The sequence below is a fragment of the Ammospiza nelsoni genome, chromosome 2 (genome assembly GCF_027579445.1).
Source record: "Ammospiza nelsoni isolate bAmmNel1 chromosome 2, bAmmNel1.pri, whole genome shotgun sequence".
NCBI lineage: Eukaryota > Metazoa > Chordata > Aves > Passeriformes > Passerellidae > Ammospiza > Ammospiza nelsoni.
This window is the reverse complement of record NC_080634.1, coordinates 33,672,092-33,686,830: the sequence shown is the minus strand read 5'-3', so window position 1 is coordinate 33,686,830 and position 14,739 is coordinate 33,672,092. Positions and strand designations below refer to the sequence as shown.

At 43.9% G+C, this 14,739-nt stretch overlaps 1 long non-coding RNA gene across 1 annotated transcript; it reads left to right on the top strand.

Moving 5' to 3' along the window:
• Positions 1 to 516: 516 nt before the first annotated feature.
• LOC132086610 (uncharacterized) lies at positions 517 to 10,470 on the top strand. Its single transcript, XR_009420429.1, has 3 exons — positions 517 to 673; positions 989 to 1,103; positions 10,288 to 10,470. It is a non-coding gene; the product is annotated as an uncharacterized LOC132086610 (long non-coding RNA).
• Positions 10,471 to 14,739: the final 4,269 nt, after the last annotated feature.

The following is a 14,739-nucleotide window of genomic DNA, read 5'->3' as shown; positions in this document are numbered from 1 at the left end:
TGAAAGTTTCTGGCATCCATGCATTTCTTACAGTATTAGATAAGCTGCTTGGTTTTGTAGCACATGAACCAGGTAGAATTGTCTTCCTTGAAAATGCTTCAGTGAGTGTCACTTCTTGCCTCAGGCAGGCAGGCAGGCTGTCAGGGACAGTCTGTCTGTCTTGTTCTTCATCCAGCAGTCCCCTCTGAGTGAGCTGTGGGAACTGGGCTTTCTCAGGTCAGGCAACTTGTCTGAGGAGCTCAGTCTCTGTGGATGCCAGCCATCGTTCTGCTCCAGCTTTCTTTGGGTCTCTCTTGGAGGTCAGTGCATTCTTTGGCAGCTGTGTCTCACCTTTCTGCTTTAAACTTATTTGGTATGTTTAATACAGGGAGGTTTTGTGATACGCTTTGCTTTCTGCAGCATCCTAGAAGCCTGGATAAAAGATTTGGTGAAAAGAAAAAATAGATAACAGGAGACTAAATATGTTGTGATTTGATTGCATGGAAGTCTGTAGACTTACACCTGGAAGGACTGTGTGGCAAATGTGTGACTGACAGGAGAATTTGGCTCAGATTGCAGGCATGTGGATGAATTGCAGGATCAAAACCTTCCATTCCAATTGGAATAATAAGAAAAGTCATCTCATGTGCTCAGACAAACTTCGGTTTCATCAGCTGCCTTCTCTTGATCTGCAGTAAGTACCAGTGATCACACTTAGTATGATTACTTTGTTAGACAAGGGAGAAGTGCTGCTCTAGATGTTCCTAATGACGTTCCTCTCTGCCACAGAAGGTGACACCACAGCAAACAAAAATAGTGGGCATAGCTAACAAAACAGTTCCCTTGCAATCAAAGTGTAAATAACACTTTGACATTATGACTTCATTGCTATATAATGCTTTGTTTGGAATTGCATTGCAAGCAAAAAGGCAAATTAGTTTAAAGAAAGCCCAAATCTCTGTGGAGCAGAGGTCTCAAGTGTGCTATTTCTTCATTGGCCGTTTTGCAGAGCAACCAGCAAACTGCAGCTCAGCCTGTAAGCCTCTCAGGAGAACTAATCTGGCCTTGATGGAAGCAGAGGCTTGACAACAAATCTGGAGAATTTAGAAACAAGTGGAGATCAGGTAAGAAGTAAAAGGAGTTAACCAAAATAGATAGTATCACAACAAGAGTATCTTTATTTTGTGAAATAACTGATTTTTGACAAGGAAAATGGGATCTCTTGAAACTTCAGTGAAGTAGTTGGTGTGTTGCCACAAAGATAACTGAGCTAAACAGGCGAAAGTGAGGATTAGGGCAAGAAAGGTAACATAAACAGGTGAGGTCAAAGTTTCCCACTTATTTGGGATTTTGCACGATTGCATCCTGTGAGGGCGTTAAACTGGTTGTTTTGTGCCATATTGTCTATGTTAAACTAACAGGTCATTAAGGAAAGACTCATGGAAAATATGCAGGTAAACAGCAAAAGGGGTGAACCCTACTCTGATTTTGCCAAGCTCTGTCTGGGTTGACAACTAGCAGCTGTCACTGCATGTGTGTAGGCTGTGCACAGAGGTTTTTGGCTTATTTGGGTATATAAAATTGTCTGTGACTGTGTGCTTGACATGGTCTGCTGGTAAGTCCTGGGCAAGTGCAAATTCTGCTCTGTGTACTGCCTGCAAACCTACAAAACATCTTTTTTATACTATTTTATAAAGTAGACCAAGACTCAACTGGTTTTGGAAGTAGTTTGCAGAGTGGGCTTGAAAGGGAAATCTCTCATTCCTCACACTTTGCAAAGCAATGATTTCAGCTGCATTTCTGCTCATGCTGGGTACCTTCAAATAATTGTGCTGTTAAAAAAACCAAACCAAAACAGACCTAGAAGGTTGGAGAAGGGGAACACTTTGGAAGTAGAGAACTTCCTATAAAGGTTTTGAGGATTTGAGTTGCTTGGTGAGCTGATTTATTTTTTAAAAGCACTTAAGGTAATGCATTTCAGTTTATTTTCCCTCATGAAGTAAGCCTTGTAACCTGCTGTTTTTGTGATTTTCTCAGCCATCACATTACCTTCCACGGTTTGGGAAAGAAAACCAGGAAAAGATATAGGCACTGGCCATCTCTGATTGGAATTTGTTTAATGATAGCAACCTGCTTAGTTCTTTTTCATGTTTCAACACAAATCTTCAGTTCTAGATTTACTTATTAAGCCTGAAGACCATCTGCTGAAAGAAATTTAGCTCCATTAGTAGGAAGGAACCACATGCAATTCCTTCCTAGGCTAACAAAAGCTGAAGTGGACTTACTAGTGGTTGAATATAGTAGCATATAAGCTGAAAATAATTTTTTTTAATAGCTCTAATTTGTATATGTACATAGTGTGGGCAAAACAGGCAATAAACTCTTGTTATCTTACTCCCTGGCATGACATAAATGACTATCAAGGATACTGAGCAGAGGAGGATTTGGCCCACTCAGCTTATTAGGTTGTTTTCCTGGGTGTATTTCAGTGCCTGTTTGTTACAGAGATTAGTCATGTATCTGCAATGTTGGATGGTTTTCCTCCATTTCTACAAGAGGATGTGCTGCTCCCAGTGGAAATAAATAAATAAGCACAGTAATTCCTGCTCTTTGCCGTACCAGTGGGTGGTTTGGATGTTGTGTGTGTCATGCTGGAGCTGTGAGTTCAGGCTTGGCAAATTATTACTGGATCATTTAGGCTGGAAATGATTACTCATAATTATTGTTATGGTGCTGCCTACAAGCCATGGCCTTGCCATTGTGGGTGCTGATAAAAACATCAGATGGAGGCCTTGAACTTGGTCTGTATAAGATGTGATCCAGGTATGATTTTCATGTATGGACATTTAATGGGATTTTAATGACTTACTGCCTAGGCTGGGTGCATGTTTTGTCTGCTTAGTTTTTAAAACTGAAATGCATCACCCAAAAATTGTGGCATCCCTGGTGACTGTGCAGATTATACACAGACTAAGAGCAGAAGAAACAGGCTAGCTGTTTGCTGTCTTTTTCTGTTCATGAAGAAAGACAACAGAATGAAAAATTAGGATGATTAATAAAACAAGCAGGATTTCCAGCATACCAATTGCTTCTTTGTGGCTGAGCATGATGGCACCATGCTTATCTTAAATTTTGTTATAGAGGCTGCAGTGCTGTTCTTGTGGATTTTGTGTAGATTTTCTTGCCAAAGGAAAGCATGGGAGAAAGCATCCCTGTGCTTGAGGGAGTTCCAGCCTGATGAATAGCATATGATATCTGGTGATACCTGGTACCCCATTGCTCCAGACACACCACTATGCCCTGCCCAAGGGCATTCAGTGAAGCTGGAGACGCTGCAGGTCTCAGAGAGACATTTCTTTGATCCATTTGAACAAGAAAATGTAAGCACCATGCCACAGATATGATCTTTCTGTGAATGTAACTTCTTGAATTTGTTTATTCTGGTGGCATTCTCTGGCAGGAATCTCTAAGGATGAAAATACTAATTTTGAAGCATTATTTTATTGGAATTTAGGTGTATAGGTTCAAAAGCATTGTCCTTCAAAATCACCAGCCCAAGAGATTTCTGTCTGGATGGCAAAGTTTCTTGTTTTCTGAATTTTTCTTGGCGAGTTCACAGTTCAGCTTCTGTGTTGCTCTTAATTCTACCCATGATGCTCAAGGCATTCCTTTATCTGCATCCACTGAGGGTTGTGATCTGGAAGCTGTGCCCCAGGCACACCTGCCTCACAGGGAGCAGCACTGACCTGAACACACATCACAGCACTCAGTCACATCAGGAAACAAGTAAATAAATAACCACAGCATTGCAGTTGGGTAGCCAAGATAGCTTGGACCAAGACTAGATGTCCCTTTTCCCTGGGGTATCTCCTAACCTTTATGCTCCTTCTTTTTGGCAGAGTAATTTCTAAATAGTTTGTTTCACTGTGACAAAATTCCTGTAGCAATTTTTCTTGTGATTATTTCCTTGGGTGCTTTCATGCTTTTTCTCAATTCTACTTTAATATTCGCTTCAGGCACTGCTGAGTACACTCTGGTGATTATTGCTGTGGCAGTTTAAGATGTGTCTGCTTGTTCTGCCCCTCTGGTGTGGGGTACTGCCTCACCTCACAGCTGTCAGAATGAGCAGGTGCTGAGGCTTCTGCCTGATGACAAAACCAAACCAGTAGATAGATGATAAATATGCATCTGAGTTAAGACTCTTGGTTTTGGAGAGAAGCAGGCAAAATGCAGGCACACATTTCCTTCTGCTGACTTTGGCAGAGGGATGAGGGCACCCTCAGCAAGTCTGCAGATGACACAAAGATGTGTGGTGCAGCTGATGCACCTGGAGGATGGGATGGCATCCAGAGGAACCTGGACAAGCTTGAGAAGTGGGTCTGTGGGAGCTTCATGAGGTTAAAAAAGGCCAAGTGCAAGATTCTTCATGTGAATTGGGCAGCTCCTGGTATCAATACAGACTGGAGAATGAATGGATTGATTGCAGCTCTGAGAAGACTTGGGAGTGCTGTGGATGAGAGGCTGGACATGACCCGACAATACTCACAGCTCAGCTGTGTCCTGGGCTGTATCCTAAGCAGTGCAGGCAGCAGGGCGAGGGAGGGGATTCTGCCCCTCTGCTCTAGTGAAACCCCACCTGGAGTATTGAATCCAGCTCTGGGGTCTTCAGCATGGAGGGGATATGGATCTGACTAGTGCTGCAAAAATTATCAGGAGGCTGGAGCACCTCTGCTCTGGAGATGGGCTGAGAGAGTTGGGGTTGTTCAGCCTGGAGGAGAGAAGGCTCTGGGAAGACCTTCCAGTCTCCTGGAGGGGCACCTTCCAAGGCCTAAAGGGGCTACAAGAGAGCTGGAGAGGGACTTTTGACAAGGGCATGAAGTCAGAGGACAAGAGAAAATGGCTTTAAACTGAAAGAGGGTGTAGATTAGATTAGATACCAGGGAGAAATTTTAGATTAGATTAGATTAGATACCAGGGAGAAATTCTTCCCTGTGAGGGTGGTGAGGTACCCATCGCACATTGCCCAGGAAGCTGTGGCGGCCCCATCACTGCAAGTGTTCAAAGCCAGGCTGAATGGGGCCTGGTCTAGTAACCTGGTGTGACTACTAGACCAAGTCTTGAGCTCTTGGTCTAGTAGAAGGTGTCCCTGCCCATGGTAGGGGGCTGGAACAAGATGAGCTTTAAGGTCACTTCCAAGTCAAACCATTCTGTGATTCTATGGGAGCTCCAGCCTGAGGTACCAGCTAACAGCTGCAGAATGGAAATGTCTTAAACTGATGCAGCTGTTGCTAAGTGACTGATCCAAATATAGTATTTTAGTTTAGCATTTTAATTTAGCAAATTTCATGCATTAATATAGCATACAGGTGTTAATTTATTACATTAGCTATAAATATATTTATGGGGTTTTTTTTCACTTTGCATTTGAGACTGTCTAGCAATAATGAGAGGAAATAAATTGAAAATTGATTTGTCTGGTTTCACCATTTTTTCTTAGCTGATCCTGTAGTATGGTTTGCATCTTGCCTTCTGATTCCTTAATTGCAGTTTGCACTTGAGAAAACCATCTAATACTTGAATTGCAAGCTAGCCTCAGTTAGAAGCAAATGACATAAATATTTGGGAAACCAATCAGGAAGCATTCAAATCTTCCTTGGTGACGTGCCTCTTTTAGTTGTACAGCTTGCTTCCTTCTGGATGGCAAACGTCAGCGTTAAGATTAGCCTGGCACTGTGAAAGTCCTTACTTGGCATTTCCTCACCAGAGCGAGCACTGCTGGATTTGTGATACTGCTCCCCTGCCAACGTCAAACGGGCTCAGGCACAGCAGCCCTCACATGTTCATGCTGAAACCTGGTTGGCTCTGAAACAGCATGTTAAAACAAGAGCCAACAGTTTGATGCACAGCTGAGAACTCAGGGACTGATACAGATACCTGCAACTGGATACCCATGAGAATTAAAGAGCTGAACTGAAAGAGATTAAGCAGCTCTTTGTACATTCTCCCCTGCGAAGCGTAAAGAACTGAGAGCTTCATTGTTTTGTAACCACTTGTAAACTAAAGGGGGAAAATAATTACTTCAGCATTGGCTTCTTGAATATGGTTTTATGGAAAGTGCTCTTCCCAGAAATCTAGCCACACAGGCAAAATAAGGAATCCTCAATACACAGATTTCACAACAGAGCATTGACCATCCGGAAGTTTAAATGTTCCCAAACCTGGTTTCCCTTCAGCAAGTAGCTTTGCCCTTCTCTTTCACAGTCTGCATACATCAGCAGTTAACTCACTTTCTGCAATGTTTTTTGAAAATTTTTTACCTTGGACCTCTAGACCCTTTTTCTCTAGACAGCCATTTGCACCTTCATCTCTGTGTGTGATAAAGGCCACTGTCACCAGAGAACCAGTTTCAGGATCACAGTTTCCTGCAGGGCTGCTCTCTTGTAAAGCCTGTGGACAGAGGCTGCCAATTGCAAATGGCAATATTAAATGTTTCTTCCCTATAGTTCTTCCCTGCCTGCTGAAGATTAGTTCTCTGTATGACTGCAGGCCCACATCCCTTCTACAAGGTTTATATTTGTTGCAATTGGAAGCTTTCAGAGGCAGCTTAAAGGATTGATTTCGTCTGAGAGCAGAAATGGGAAGTAGGAACTCTTGAATTCAAAAAGCATTATTGCAGCAGTTTTGCTGCAGAGCCTGAGGCAACGGATTGAGCTCTTACCTAATTTCCCCATCTGCAATACAGCTCCTAGGATGGTTTGGTGCTTAATTTATGCTGATGAAGTTAATTACTTGCTAAGTCAGTAATAATTTGATGAGAATCTCTGCATATCCCAGAAAATGTGGTAAAAAGAAAGGCAAAATAGCCATCCCAAAAACTGTTAATTAACAAACTGAAACAAGATGGTGAGATTCAGGATAGAAACCTCATCAGAGATCTTATGGCCAATTACAGCCAGTGCAACTTGATTGCAGAGGCAGCTTGACAGGAATGTAAAGCTAGAGGTTGGTATGTTCCTGAAACCTCAGTTTTATCCTGGCAGTTTTGTAAGACTATGTGGTATGCTGAGGCAGCCACTGAAAAAGCTCAGGGGGTTGTGTGTTGTTATTTAGCAGTTTCTGCAGGTATCTACAAGGAATCAATAGGAAAGGATTATGCATTAAATAATTTATTAAGCTTTCCTGTGTCCTGCAGAACAATCCATGACTCATCAGCAATTTGGACAGCACTGAGATGTACATCATATCAAAGGAATTCTGCAGGGCCAGCTCTCTTGGCAGGCTTGCTGTGATCTATATCTCTCGTGTAACTCTGGTTATAGTGTGACCAACCAGTACAATGAAATTATTAGTGTCACTGTCCTCAGCCAAATTGCCCCTGAGCTTGTATAGCTCCCTCTATTGGGTTAACTGTCAAAGTCACTCTCTACCCTGCAAAATGGGTGTTCCATCTCTCCAGCTTTTTGATGAGTTTAATAACTTGAATTATCTTGCTGTTTCTATGATATTTTGTCTGCTCCAGGTCAGTTCAGATTATGTTGCTGAAGATCTTTACTTTGCACTTTAATAACATTTTACTGCACTGATGTTTGAAGCTGCGCTGAAATCTCAAATTCAATGCAGTTTTTCCAAAACATTTGAAGTCAGCTTCTATATAATCTTTCTGTTATGATCCACTTAGGTCCTCTTGGACACAATGCAAATGGGTAGAACTGAAGGACAGAGGTTTCACGTTTTCAAAGCTTGCTTGTGAAACATCCAAAATGCCCAGAGACACCATGTCTGTCAGGGCTCTGCAGTTTTTGGTTGCTATTCATGTAACCAAGTGAGGCAGAAGAGCAGAGATAAGGGAAAGAGCAGGGGAAGCTTCCTCTCTGCAGTTTATTCTCCAGGGTTTTATTCAGTCCAGTTTTAAATGGCCCAAGCTACTGAAGTGATTCAAGCTATGACATTTTGTCAGAGTGTGAAACAAAATCTGGCAGAGGTGCTATGACTGAAGGGCTGGTTTTGTACTCTGAAATGTGTGTCAAATCTTTCACTGGCTCCAGTTAAAACAGAATCAGCTCTTCAGAGTCATTCAATTTGAATAAGCTCAGCAAAACCAGCAAAAGAATCTACTTTTGTGGTGCCATTACGCTGTTACAATCTCTCTCAGCCTCACCCTCCTCTGTTTACAGTGCCCTCCCATGCAACTAAGACTTTCTGCATAGAAAAATGAGCTGCTTTTGTTAGGTTTTGAGTAATAAATAACCCTGGATTAGTAGTCTCCGTCTGATGTCTCATTCAGACTGTCTTTTGCATTACCTAGCTATGTTTTTAAGCCCTGACACTGAAAGTGAAAACTCTCAAGAGGCATTCTTTAAAAAGTCAATAGAGAGAGGAAAAGCTAATTGATTTTAAAATTATCTTTATTGTTACTTTCCTTGTATGGTAGCCCAATAAACTTGAGGAGTTCCTAATGAAAGGTAAATTTAGCGCACTCTTCTTTTTCCACACTTCCAGAGTTCTGTCCCCTTGATGTTATGCTTTCTTTTTTATTTCTCCCCACTTATAGGTAAAAGGAAAAAAAATAGCATAGTTCAGAATAATTTAGATTGATTTAAGTTTCAGTAGTCTGTTCTTGTTTCCTTACTGGTTCAGCAGGAGTTGTTGAGCCCAAGAAATGCATAAATGTATTTTTACTGTGTTCTTCCACATTCTCACAGAGGAGGATTCTTCTCATCATAAACCACAATAAAATGAATGGAAAAGTGATTCTGAGTGTTTGTTATAAAACCATTGCAATTCTGTAAGCTGAATCCTGGAAGGAAAACCTGTCATAGACTTGTCTGCTGGGAAATCTGTTCTAGGTAGCAAATTTACATTTTGGGCAGTATTGAGGGTTTTTTTTTCTGATTTCTTTATATTAAGGAGAGAAAATTAGAGTCATGGTTCTGGGACAGTGCAGAGAACCAGTTCACACCTGAGTCCAGGACAGTCACCCAGACAGTTCTAAGAGGGCTGTGCCACACAGTATCACAGGCCAGGACCTTGTACTGCTGGCTGAACGAGAGCCAGCAGCCATAGATTGTTCAGAGATTTCTGCAGGTATTCTGTCACTTGGGAGCCAGGCTCTCATGTGCCTTAGATGTTTGCCTGCCTGCCATTACTATGCTACTTTCCACACTTCCTTCATTGGCAGCAATTCCTTCATGCTCCAAAGGCCCCAGTGAATGAAGAGTGTTTACGACCTCCCCCTTCCCTCCCCTCCCTGTCAGCAGTGCCCCTCTTGCTCTCCCTGGGAGCCTCGTTCTTTGTCTGCTGCTGCCTGTGTTTTGTAAATCAGGGCTGCTGCCGTGATTCTTCACTACAAAAGTGGTGAAGCACTGGAATGGGATGCCCAGAGAAGCAGTGAATGCCCCATCCTTTGGAAGTGTTTGAGGCCAGGTTGGATGGGGCTCTGAGCGACCTGGTCTAGTGGAAGGTATCCCTGCCCATGGGTCTTTAAGGTCCCTTCCTACCCTAACCATTCTGGCATAATTTCCAGTCAAGATGGGTCACAGATCCCTAAAAGAGTGTCTAGACTGTATTCACATTCAGCCTTAGGTTGGCTGGTGGGATCAGGGAGGAAAGGGACTTTCAAAGTGAGGTGAATGATTAAATAAGGCTGGAAGGGGAAAGGAGAGGAAGTAGGAATGAGTAGATGTTTCTTGATACAGCTGGAGAAGAATAGGGAAAGGCAGGGATAGGTCTTTTTTAGACTGCAGGCAGAGGGAAGTTTGATGTAGGGAACCATAGCTGTGACTGCAATTGGGAGATTGAAAGACAAAATTCTGAACCAAATTCCTGGTTTTGGAGCACATCAGGACTGTTTTTAACATCTGGAAACAGGCTCTTCTGTTATGGCACTCATCTCCACAGATTATTGCAAAATGTGGGATTTACACATAAATGGTCAGCCTGTGGTGTGAATTCTTATAGCTCCAGTGACTGACCCAGTGTGTTTGACTTTTATACCTTCACCCACAAGGAAGAGCTTACACCGTTTAAATATGTTTTTTACCTCAGATTATCACTGCCTAGTAATATTTTTCCAAAACCCAAACTATTAAGATTATTGAGAGAACATACAAAACCTAAGCTAAAGACATGATTCTGTACAGCTCCAAAGAAACTCACAGCACAGGGTAAAACTCCTCCCTTGCTTTTAAGCTTGAATTAGCAGCATGCCTCAAAACTCAGATATATGTGCTTAAATTCAGCTGTTAGCTAATGAATCAAAGACTGACCTCACTGTTAAGCCATTGCCCATCTGTATTTTATGACTTCCAGAGATACACAAGGCTTCCAGAATCAAACAGTCATTTGTGGCTTCCCTAGTATTCCCTGACTTGCTGACTGCTCACCAAAGCTCTTAGCTGTCTCTGTGCAATTTCCTGGCTAAAGGAGATCTGGAATGTAAAAGTGTATTCATCACCAGAGGTTTTGCAAGATTCCAGGACTTCAATGAAGCGGTAAGAGATTATTTAAAATTGGAATGGCATGAAAGTTCCTCTGAGTTTTCAACCAACTATAGGGTAACTTAACCAACAAGTAAGTAACCCATAAGAAGAAGCAGAATTATTCAGGCTTGAAGCATCCAAAAAAACCAAACCAAAACAAACCCAGACAAAAACAAACAAACAAAAAAACCCCCACAAAGTTGTAATAACTGTTATAACTGTACCAGACAGATCCTGACCCTTTACTGTGAGCTTCTCAGTACAGAAATGGAGGACTAAGTGGCAAGTGGGAACATGTACAGTACGATGCCTTAACCATTTATCAGGAGTGAAACAGCTGCATAGAGTCAAATACTGAGAAATGTTTTTGCATAAGCTGGATTTTCAACTTCAGTGCTAAGATCAAGAAGTGTAACCCAGAGCCAGCTTTGCTAAGATGATGACCCTGCTTCTTACTCAAGTATTTGAATTCATTCTAGGGCAGAGAAATCATAGCAAACCTTTCTACAGGATGTTAGGAGGTGCATGTCCATGTTAAATATGTGTCAGAGGTAATGTGCTATTTGTATACATTTTGGAAATGATTTTAACTTCTGTTGTGATGGGCATTACATACCATCTAACATCAGGATATTTAAGATAGGAACCAGATGCTACGTTGTGCTAGTCAGGTGTTCTGGCCCTTTCTATTTTTTACTTTGCTTTTCTGGCACGAAAACTCCCTAAAATTTACTGAGGAAATGAAAGATTGTTGCTGTCCTGCTTTAGTGTGTTTGTTTAGCAAAAACATTTGTGCATCATAGATTTGTGTCCAGAAACACATTCCTCACTGCTTCAGTGTACTGCATAATCTGGACAAAATGAAAAGGAAATAGTTGTGATTTGAAACTGTTTTACATACATTTTGCAGAGCTGGACAAACTTACATTATATGTAGGGCAGTGATGAATCATAGTCTGTCTTCTTCTTCACTTCACACCACTATAACAACATTACTTTGCTGGATTGACTTCTGATTTACTAGGTGAGAAACCTCCAGGCAGTACTGTGCTGACCCACCATCACCTTCAGTTTTGCTTGCTGGTGCTTGCTGTTTCTTCATCTTCACAGTATGATATTTAGCTGAGGAACTTTGTAATTTTGTGTTGTATAACTATAGGACTCAATTTTTCTTTTTGTCTTTTTGCTTTCCCTGCTAGTAAAATCTAGAGATCTGTAATTAGTTTTCAAGTCATTCATGAACTCTGTTTTCTTCCATGTAGGCTGAGTCCAATTTGTCTCCGTTTGCTTGAGCAGATTAAATGAGTGGACAGGTTATTGCAGATGACTAAGTGGGCACATCCTAACAAGTTACTGTCCCTCAGCTAAGCTTCAGCTCCTGTGATTTCACATGCTCCTGCGTTCCTCCTGCATCATGTCAGCCAAGGTATTTGGGGATTTGATCTGAGTCAAAACACCTAGGAAAACTCCTAGGTGGACCAGTTCCTTGATCCCTTCCATTACACAGCTGCACAAATAGCTGTGTTGGCACAGTGCAGGGAGCAGCTCAGGAACAGAGATGCACAGCAGAGTAAGAATTATTGATACTGGTGCTGCTGACAAAGAAGAAATCATCAGGCTGTGCCCCATGGCAGTGCACTGCTTGTTCTGCTGTGTGTCTGAAGGGGAGGAAAATGCAGCTCTTATGTGATCACTGGGAAATCGATTGTTCAACTGAGTTGGTCTTTGAGGCTGGGGTCTGGTGCCAGGCTTCTTCCCACAGAACACAGGAGACCCTTTTGAGGTGTAAGAGATCCCCTTTTTCCTCCATGTTGGAAAACGGCCATCTGACTTGAACCTGAGTGCAAGGCAAGATGGATCCTTTGCCTGAAAACCCCTGAACCCTTAGCTGTGAGTGCTTAGAAATGCAAATAAAAAGATTTACATTTCACTTATTCCTTTCTGAAGTACCAAATTGTGGTTTGCAGTGGTAGCTTTCTATCCTGTTCTTATGCTGTTCATGAACGTCTTCCTCCTTTCATTTAGGAACTCCCTCTGAAATATCCAGCAATAGTTTCAGACAAATGAGTCTTGAACTTTGGGTAAATTCAGAAATCTCTAAGTATTGTAATTCCTGGATATTCCATTAGGATTCCACATTACTACAGAGCAGGAAAATAGCAAAACGTAAGGGTTCTTAAGATTTTGGTGAGATTCGTTGGCAGCAAATATACAAAGGTTTAATAAAAATAATTTCTGAACTGAGTTAACTTGTGTATTGATTGTCCCTCAATTGTCTAAGTTGTCTCTTCTCGAGGCTGAACATGCCCAGCTCCCTCAGCCTTTCCTCATAAGAGAGATGCTCCTGTCCCCTCATCATATTTGTAGCTCTTTGGGCAGGTGCTTTGGGCAAACACCATAGTTACACAGCCCACTCCAGGAGCTCCATGTTTCTTTTGGACTGAGGAGCCTGGCACTGGTCACAGCACTCCAGATGGATCTCTCCAGGGCTCAGTAGAGTGCAGTGCACCCGGTGTACATGGACCAGGCCTTAGGTCAACCACGTCAATTTCCTGACCTATCCATTCTCTGTGTGGTTGAATGAATGTATGTGGTAAAACATCTTGTCAAACAGACATGTTTATGGAGTATTTTGGGCTCTTCTCTTGTCTGGCTTCAAAATTTATTTTTTAAAATTGTCAGCATGCATCCGTGTTTCCGAAAAGGTTTTGGGATTTCAAGCATGGTGCAAAAGGAAGTCACTCTTCAGCTCTCAGTTCAGGGCCAAAGGGTCACTCTTGGGGTTTAACTCCAGCTTTGATGGAGCTCCCTTTATGGATCCAGCAATTAAACTGAGCTGCGTGGCTTTTGCCTCAGTTCATTCCCTCCCCCCCCACCACCCAGCAGCAATCCTGTAAATTCCCATGTATCTCTGGGATTCCTGACACGGTCTGATCCTGTCTTATGAAGTGATGGGACTGATACATATTACATTGAACTACATAAAAACCTTCATGTTGCAACCAGACTACGGGCAGAGGATGCTTGAGGGAGCTCATGCAATCTGCCCGTGTGCGTGGATTTGAATCCAATGTTAAACGTATCCGACAGAGGGAAATGCTTCCAAGTGCACAATTCCACAGCAGGTTCAGCAGCTGAAATCAGGTCTGTGGCATTCCCACTTTCCCTATCAGTCCCAGACTCGAGTTCTCGCTTCCTCCATTTGTTTACTTTTGCGATGTTAATTTTCGGCTGGTTTAGCTCCCGAACAAACTTATCACGGGAGCTGATAAATGTTGGTACGAGGGGGAAGGGCGAGACTGTGGCAGCGCTGCCCTAATCTGTCGTGTGTAGGGCATGCTGTCTCGGCACAAAGCTTGTCTCCCTTTTGCCTGGAACTACCTGCTTCACTTCAACATCTCCCCTTCGCACCTCTACAGAGCACGTCCCAAGAACACCTCGGCATGCCCGTGCTCTCTTCCCGAGAGCCCTGCGCTGTACGTGCAAACCCCTCCTCTGTTTCTCTGCAGGCACAGCTCAAGCGCTGAGCCGAAAACTCCTGTTAACTAGGGTGACAAGTTTCTAGCGAGCTGTGCATCACGGGGAGAGGGGACACCCGGATCCCGGCAATATAAGGTATAGACGCCTCGGCTTGTGCAACACAGCAGCAGGGCAGAGCCCGTTTTACTCTTGCCTTTTTTGGATCTGCACGCACACAGACCTCAGCACAATGGAGCCGGCTCCGCGATAGCGCAGCGCGATACGAGCAGCACACATAAAGTCATCGCGGCACACATAAAGTCATCGCAGCGTCGCTCGCCAAGGGTGCAGTTGCCGGCCATCCACTCCCCGCATGGCAGCTCCGCTGATGGCGTGATCGCCCAAGACTCCCACGTCCCAGCCAGGCCAGCGCCGCTCCCGCCCTCTGTCCGGCGGAGCTGCGGGCTCCGGGACCGCCTGCAGCCGCAGCCCGGCCGGAGCTCAGCCCGAGCACAGCCCGCGGCTCCCCGAGGCAGCGCACCGCGCTCCGGGGTCCCGCTCTGCGGCGCCGTCGAGGTACCACCCCTCCCAAAAAAACTTTCCCCCGCGGGCCACTCGGAGCGATGCCGCGCCCCGGCCGCCGCCGAGCGGAGCGGGAAGGACCTGCCCCCTACCCTTACCCCCGACCGCTTCCCCGCCCCGGCGGGCCCGGCTGCCCACCTTGGCGGCAGGGGGGTGCGGGGCGGGCCCCCCGGGGCCAATGGCCGCGGCAAGGCGGGCAGGGCGCGGGGGGCGGCGCCGGGCCGACAATAGGGGCGGTGTG